Raw genomic sequence first — 8,883 nt, 5'->3', positions numbered from 1 at the left:
TGACATAGAGGATTATATATTTTCTTTTCTGTTTTCTTCTTGTTCATATGAGCAGGAACAAGGATAAGAACATTCTTGTTGAAGCTGATCCTGAACCTGAAAGGACTCTGAAGAGGAAGCTAAGGGAAGCTATATCACAACTCTCTGGAGAAAATCTGACAGAAATTTTCGAAAAAGAAAAAGATATGGCCGAAAATAATAACAATGCAAGGAGGATGCTTGGTGACTTTACTGCACCTAATTCCAATGTACATGGAAGAAGCATCTCAATCCCTGCCATTGGAGCAAACAATTTTGAGCTTAAACCTCAATTAGTTTCTCTGATGCAACAGAACTGCAAGTTTCATGGACTTCCATCTGAAGATCCTTTTCAGTTCTTGACTGAATTCTTGCAGATCTGTGATACTGTTAAGATCAATGGGGTTGACCCCGAGGTCTACAGGCTTATGCTTTTCCCGTTTGCTGTAAGAGACAGAGCTAGAGTATGGTTGGACTCTCAACCTAAAGATAGCCTGAACTCTTGGAATAAGCTGGTCATGGCTTTCTTAGCCAAGTTCTTTCCTCCTCAAAAGCTTAGTAAGCTTAGAGTGGATGTTCAAACCTTCAGACAGAAAGAAGGTGAATCCCTCTATGAAGCTTGGGAGAGATACAAGGAACTGACCAAAAGGTGTCCTTCTGACATGCTTTCAGAATGGACCATCCTGGATATATTCTATGATGGTCTGTCTGAGCTATCAAAGATGTCACTAGACCATTCTGCAGGTGGATCCATTCACCTAAAGAAAACGCCTGCAGAAGCTCAAGAACTCATTGACATGGTTGCAAATAACCAGTTTATGTACACTTCTAAAAGGAATCTTGTGAATAATGGGACGCCTATGAGAAAGGGAGTTCTTGAAATTGATACTTTGAATGCCATATTGGCTCAGAACAAAATATTGACTCAGCAAGTCAATATGATTTCTCAGAGTCTGAATGGAATGCAAGCTGCATCCAACAGTACTCAAGAGGCATCTTTTGAGGAAGAAGCTTATGATCCTGAGAACCCTGCAACAGCAGAGGTGAATTACATGGGTGAACCCTATGGAAACACCTATAATCTCTCATGGAGAAATCACCCAAATCTCTCATGGAAGGATCAACTAAAGCCTCAACAAGGCTTTAATAATGGTGGAAGAAACAGGTTTAGCAATAGCAAGCCTTTTCCATCATCCACTCAGCAAAAGACAGAGAGTTCTGAGCAGACCCTATCTAGCTTGGCAAACATAGTCTCTGATCTATCTAAGGCCACTCTAAGTTTCATGAATGAAACAAGGTCTTCCATTAGAAATTCGGAAGCACAAGTGGGCCAGCTGAGTAAAAGGGTCACTGAAACCCCTCCTAGTACTCTCCCAAGCAATACAGAAGAAAACCCAAAAGGAAAGTGCAAGGCCATTGGATTGACCATCATGACCGAACCTACAAGGGAGGGAGAGGACGTGAATCCCAGTGAGGAAGACCTCCTGGGATGTCCAATGATCAACAAGGAGTTTCCTTCTGAGGAACCAAAGGAATCTGAGGCTCATCTAGAGACCATAGGGATTCCATTGAACCTCCTTATACCATTCATGAGCTCTGATGAGTATTCTTCTTCTGAAGAGAATGAAGATGTTACTGAAGAGCAAGTTGCCAAGTACCTTGGTGCAATCATGAAGCTGAATGCCAAATTATTTGGTAATGAGACTTGGGAAGATGAACCTCCCTTGTTCATCAATGAACTAAGTGATCTGGATCAATTGAGATTGCCTCAAAAGAAACATGATCCTGGAAAGTTCTTAATACCTTGTACCATAGGCACCATGACCTTTGAGAAGGCTCTATGTGACCTTGGGTCAGGAATAAACCTCATGCCACTCTCTGTAATGGAGAAACTGGGAATCTTTGAGGTGAAAGCTGCTAGAATCTCATTAGAGATGGCAGAGAACTCAAGAAAACAGGCTTATGGACTAGTAGAGGACGTGTTAGTAAAGGTTGAAGGCCTTTACATCCCTGCTGATTTCATAATCCTAGACACTGGAAAGGATGAGGATAAATCCATCATCCTTGGAAGACCCTTCCTAGCCACAACAAGAGCTGTGATTGATGTGGACAGTGGAGAGTTGGTCCTTGAACTAAATGAGGACAAATTTGTGTTTCAAACTCAAGGATCTCCTTCTGTAACCATGGAAAGGAAGCATGAAAAGCGTCTCTCACTACAGAATCAACAAAAGCCCCCACAGTCAAACTCTAAGTTTGGTGTTGGGAGGCCACAACCAAACTCTAAGTTTGGTGTTGAACCCCACAACCAAACTCTAAGTTTAGTTTTAGGAGGTCCCAACCTTGCTCTGATTATCTGTGAGGCTCCATGAGAGCTCACTGTTAAGCTATTGACATTAAAGAAGCGCTTATTGGGAGGCAACCCAATGTTATTTAATCATTTTTATTTTATTTTCTCTTTGTTATTTCATGTTTTATTAGGTTGATGATCATGTAGAGTCACAAAAACTACTGAAAAATTGAAAACAGAATGAAAAACAGCATTGAAAACAGCACACCCTGGAGGAAGGGCTTACTGGCATTTAAACGCCAGTAAGGAGCATCTGGCTGGCGTTTAACGCCAGAACAGAGCATGAAACTGGCGTTAAATGCCAGAAACAAGCTGCAGTCTGGCGTTTAAATGCCAGGATTGCACCCAGAGGAAAGCTGGCATTAAATGCAAGAAACAAGCATTAGACTGGCGTTTAACGCCAGAAACATGCACCATACTGGCGTTCAACGCCAAAAACATGCTATAGACTGGCGTTGAACGCCCAAAACAAGCAAGGAAGTGGCGTTTAACGCCAGAAACATGCTGCAGTCTGGTGTTAAACACCAGGATTGCATATATGGGGCGTTTTACACGTCTAAAAGGTGCAGGAATGAGAAATCCTCAAACACCTCTGGATCTGTGGACCCCACAGGATTCCCTCAGGATCTGTGGACCCCACAAGATCCCCACCTACTTCTTCTCTCTTCTTCACACCTTTCCATAACTCTCTTTCCCAAATACCCCCTCACCAATCAACTCAATCACTCTTCCCCATCACCTCTTCACCAATCACATCCATCCTCTCTTCCCCAAAAACCCCACCTACCTTTAAATTCAAAATAATTTCCCTCCCAAACCCAACCCTAAATGGCCGAACCCTAAACCCCTCCCCACTCCTATATAAACCCCTCACTCCCTCTTCATTTTCACACAACAAAACCCTATCTTTTTCCACTTGGCCGAAACCTACTCTCTCTCCCTCTCCTCCATTTCTCTTCTTTTTCTACTTCTTTCTTTCTTTTTTTGCTCGGGGACGAGCAAACATTTTAAGTTTGGTGTGGTAAAAGCATTGCTTTTTGTTTTTCCATAACCATTTATGGCACCTAAGACCAGAGAAACCTCTAGAAAGAGAAAAGGGAAGGCAATTGCTTCCACCTTTTAGTCATGGGAGATGGAGAGATTCATCTCTAAGGTCCATCAAGACCACTTCTATGAAGTTGTGGCCAAGAAGAAAGTAATCCCTGAGGTTCCTTTCAAACTCAAAAAGAATGAGTATCCGGAGATCCGTCTTGAAATCCAAAGAAGAGGTTGGGAAGTTCTCACCAACCCCATTCAACAAGTCGGGATCCTAATGGTTCAAGAGTTCTATGCAGACGCGTGGATCACAAGGAACCATGATCAAAGTGTGAACCCAAATCCAAAGCATTGGCTTACTATGGTTCGGGGAAAATACTTAGATTTCAGTCCGGAAAATGTAAGGCTGGCGTTCAACTTGCCAATGATAGAAGAAAATACACGCCCCTACACAAGAAGGGTCAACTTTGATCAAAGGTTGGACCAAGTCCTCATAGATATATGTGAGGAAGGAGCTCAATGGAAAATTAACTCAAGAGGCAAGCCGGTTCAACTAAGAAGGCATGACCTCAAACCAGTGGCTAGGGGATGGCTAGAGTTCATTCAACGCTCAATCATTTCTACTAGTAACCGGTCTGAAGTTACTATAGACCGGACCATCATGATCCATAGTATCATGATTGGAGAAGAGGTGGAAGTTCATGAGATTATACCTCAAGAACTTTACAAGGTAGCTGACAAGTCCTCCACTTGGGTAAGGTTAGCCTTTCCTCACCTCATATGCCACCTCTACAATTCAGCTGGAATTGACATAGAGGGAGATATCCTCATTGAAGAGGATAAGCCCATCACTAGGAAAAGGATGGAGCAAACAAGAGATCATGGACCTCAACATGAGCATGAGGAGATTCCTCACCATGAAATCCCTGAGATGCCTCAAGGGATGCACTTTCCTCCACAGAATTATTGGGAACAAATCAACACTTCCCTAGGAGAATTAAGTTCCAATATGGGACAACTAAGGGTGGAGCACCAAGAGCACTCCATCATCCTCCATGAAATTAGAGAAGATCAAAGAGCTATGAGGGAGGAGCAAGAAAGACAAGGGAGAGACATAGAGGAGCTCAAGAGCACCATTGGTTCTTCAAGAAGAGGAAGACGCCACCCTCACTAAGGTGGACTCATTCCTTAATCTCCTTGTTTATTTATTTTCCTGTTTTTCGGTTTCCATGCTTTATGTTTATTTATATTTGTGTCTTATTACATGATCATTAGTGTCTAAGTTTCTATGCCTTAAAGTTATGAATATGAATACATCACCTCTCTTGAATGAAAAATGTTTTAATTACAAAAGAACAAGAAGTACATGGTTTCGAATTCATCCTTGAAACTAGTTTAATTATTTTGATGTGGTGGCAACACTTTTTGTTTTCTGAATGTATGCTTGAACAGTGCATATGTCTTTTGAAGTTGATGTTTATGAATGTTAAATATGTTGGCTCTTGAAGAATAAGGAAAAAGGAGAAATGTTATTTGATAATCTGAAAAATCATAAAAATGATTCTTGAAGCAAGAAAAAGCAGTGAATACAAAAGCTTGCAGAAAAAATAAAGAGAAAAGAAAAATAGCAAAAAAAAAAGAAAGAAAAAGAAAAAGCAAGCAGAAAAAGCCAAAAGCTCTTTAAACCAAAAGGCAAGAGCAAAAATCCAATAGCCCTTAAAACCAAAAGGCAAGGGTAAATAAAAAGGATCCAAGGCTTTAAGCATCAGTGGATAGGAGGGCCTAAAGGAATAAAATCCTGGCCTAAGCGGCTAAACCAAGTTGTCCCTAACCATGTGCTTGTGGCGTGAAGGTGTTAAGTGAAAACTTGAGACTGAGCGGTTAAAGTCAAGGTCCAAAGCAAAAAAAAGAGTGTACTTAAGAACCCTGGACACCTCTAATTGGGGACTTTAGCAAAGCTGAGTCACAATCTGAAAAGATTCACCTAGTTATGTGTCTGTGGCATTTATGTATCTGGTGGTAATACTGGAAAACAAAGTGCTTAGGGCCACGGCCAAGACTCATAAAGTAGCTGTGTTCAAGAATCAACATACTAAACTAGGAGAATCAATAACACTATTTGAACTCTGAGTTCCTATAGATGCCAATCATTCTGAACCTTAATGGATAAAGTGAGATGCCAAAACTATTCAAGAGGCAAAAAGTTACAAGTCCCGCTCATCTGATTGGAACTAAGTTTCATTGATATTTTGGAATTTATAGTATATTCTCTTCTTTTTATCCTATTTGATTTTCAGTTGCTTGGGGACAAGCAACAATTTAAGTTTGGTGTTGTGATGAGCGGATAATTTATACACTTTTTAGCGTTGTTTTTACATAGTTTTCAGTATGATTTAGTTAGTTTTTAGTATATTTTTATTAGTTTTTAATTAAAAATCACATTTCTGGACTTTACTATGAGTTTGTGTGTTTTTCTGTGATTTCAGGTAATTTTTGGCTGAAATTGAGGGACTTGAGCAAAAATCAGATTCAGAGGTTAAAGAAGGACTGCAGATGCTGTTGGATTCTGACCTCCCTGCACTCAAAGTGGATTTTCTGGAGCTACAAAAATCCAAATGGCGCGCTCTCAATTGCGTTGTAAATTAGATATCCAGGGCTTTCCAACAATATATAATAGTCCATACTTTGATTAAGGATAGATGACGTAGTTCCATGCTGCATTCTGGAGTCAAACGCTAGAAACAGGTTGCAAAGTGGAGTTAAACGCCAGAAACAGGTTACAAACTGGCGTTCAACTCCAAGGAAGACCTCTACACGTGTAAAGCTCAATGCTCAGCCCAAGCACACGCCAAGTGGGCCCCAGAAGTGGATTTCTGCATCATTTACTCTTTTCTGTAAACCCTAGTAACTAGTTTAGTATAAATAGGACTTTTTACTATTGTATTTACATCTTCGGATTATCTTTGATTAGTTTTATGCTATCTTAGACATATGTGAGGGCTGGCCATTCAGCCATGCCTGAACCTTCATCACTTATGTATTTTCAACGGCAGAGTTTCTACACACCATAGATTAAGGTGTGGAGCTCTGCTGTTCCTCAAAGATTAATGCAAAGTACTACTATTTTTCTATTCAATTCAACTTATTCCGCTTCTAAGGTATTCATTCGCACTTTAATAAGATGGATGTGATGATCGTGACAGTCATCATCATTCTCAACTTATGAACGCGTGCCTGACAACCACTTCCGTTCTACCTTAGATTGAATGGATATCTCTTGGATATCTAATACAGGGGACCGAGTCCGAGTTATTAGTGTCTTCGTGGTATAAGTTAGAACCCATGGACGGCCATTCTTGAGATTCCGGAAAGTCTAAACCTTGTCTGTGGTATTCCAAGTAGGATTCAGGGATTGAATGACTGTGACGAGCTTCAAACTCGCAAGTACTGGGCGTAGTGACAGACGCAAAAGGATCAATGGATCCTATTCCAGTATGATCGAGAACCGACAGATGATTAGCCATGCAGTGACAGCGCATTGGACCATTTTCACTGAGAGGACAGGTGGCCATTAACAATGGTGATGCCTAACATACAGCTTGCCATGGAAAGGAGTAGGAAGGATTGGATGAAGATAGCAGGAAAGCAGAGGTTCAGAGGGACAAAAGCATCTCTATACGCTTATCTGAAATTCTCACCAATGAATTACATAAGTACCACTATCCTATTTTATATTTTATTTATCTTTTACTTATCAATTCATAAAATTAGTTGAATCCGCCTTACTGAGATTTACAAGGTGACCATAGCTTGCTTCAAGCCGACAATCTCCGTGGGATCGACCCTTACTCACGTAAGGTTTATTACTTGGACGACCCAGTGCACTTGCTGGTTAGTTGTACGAAGTTGTGAAATAGAATTAAGATCATGAACGTGCGTATTGAGTTTTTAGCACCGTTACTAAGGAAGGAATGATCACGATTTTGCACACCACTCTCCATTTGTTGTAATTGCCGTCTCAGAATCATTCCTTAACTGCCTTGCATTTCTCCCCAGTTAATTTGATCTTGCTGCTCCTTGAGATCCTCAAAACCCTCTTGGAGTTGTTGAATGTTTTGGTTGACTTGGCTCCATTGTTGTTGTTGAGTTTCCTTGAGTTGATTGACATCTTCCCTCAAGTGGTGTAGATCTCCCTTCATTTGGTGTACATCTCCTTGCAATTGCTCCCAGTTGAATCCCTCTGGAAATTGCTGATATTGGTATTATGGTGGTGGTTGAAGTGCCAGGAATTGAGGTTGTTCTTCTGCCTCCTCTTCTTCTTGTTGTTGTTATGGTTCATGGGCATGAGCTCTTCGTTCTCTGGCCCTGTGGAGTGGGTGAACAGCCACCACCTTGGCCATCTTTTTGGCAGTTATGAACTTGTCTTGCTTCACAAGCACTTCATCAATGATCTATTCAACTCCAGCCTCATCACATAGCCTCTGTATAATGCTGGGGAATGCCAACCTTGTGTTGTCATTGGTGCTTTTTAGCACTTTGTTGATGTTATTGGCAATCATCTCCCCCACATTGATGTTCTCTCCTTTCATGATACTGTAGATGAGTACAGCTCTCTCCGTGGTCACCTCTGAAGTGTTGGATGTGGGAATTAGGGACCTCCTCACAAATTCTAGTCACCCTCTAGCTTGGGAGCTCAAATCTCTTCTCCTCAATTGATTGGGTATCCCGTCCTTGTCATTGATCCAACGCACATGCATCACACAAATCTCATTCAGGATCTCATCAAACCCAGGGTCTTGCTGCTTCATTCTTTCTTCATAGCTCCGAGTGGAGCTTGTCCTCTTCACCATTAGCATTCTTTCTATGCTAGAGGGACCGTAGTCAATGGACTTCCCCTTACATAGCTAATGTAGCCATAGTGTTGCCCTGGTTGAGGCACTGCGTTGGCATAGAATTCCCTCACCAAGCTCTCTACCACTATTCTTGGTGGGTTGCATAGAAGTGACCAACCTCTATTGTTGATCTCAATGTTGATCTCAATGTGCTCGTTCCTCCCTAATTGGAACCCAACTTCTGGAATAATTTCCCTCTTACTCACCTAACCATAGAATTGATTTTGGTTGAATGTGGAGAGGAACTTGTAGTCATTGAAAGAATTTGAGGATCCAGAGGTCGGTTCCTTGACTTTTCTTTTCTTTGAGGCTGAGCTTTTTGGTGGTGCCATGAGGTTGAGAGAGTGTGTTTGAGAGTAAAATGGGGGTTGCAAGAAAGAGCAAGCAAAATAAGGTTTTGCTCCAACACCAAACTTAGGACTTGATTGTCCCAATCAAAAAAAAAAAAGAAAGAAAGAAAGTATGGAAAGATATGGTAAAAGATGAACAGAGAAAGGAAGGTGAGGGCTGTATGCTCTTCGTGTGTGATTGGGGTTATTGAAGTTGAATAGGAGATGGTGAAGTGAGGCTTTTATAATGGGTGAATGTTGT

The 8,883-nt window shown here is 41.2% G+C and overlaps 1 non-coding gene across 1 annotated transcript; it reads right to left on the bottom strand.

Annotated features, from left to right (window-relative positions):
- Positions 1–578: 578 nt before the first annotated feature.
- Positions 579–686, bottom strand: LOC112731948 (small nucleolar RNA R71). Its single transcript, XR_003167695.1, has one exon. It is a non-coding gene; the product is annotated as a small nucleolar RNA R71 (small nucleolar RNA).
- Positions 687–8,883: the final 8,197 nt, after the last annotated feature.

The sequence above is a fragment of the Arachis hypogaea genome, chromosome 12, assembly GCF_003086295.3.
Source record: "Arachis hypogaea cultivar Tifrunner chromosome 12, arahy.Tifrunner.gnm2.J5K5, whole genome shotgun sequence".
Classification (NCBI taxonomy): Eukaryota; Viridiplantae; Streptophyta; class Magnoliopsida; order Fabales; family Fabaceae; genus Arachis; species Arachis hypogaea.
Note: the sequence above shows the minus strand (reverse complement) of the source record. Positions and strands in the feature narration are given on the sequence as shown.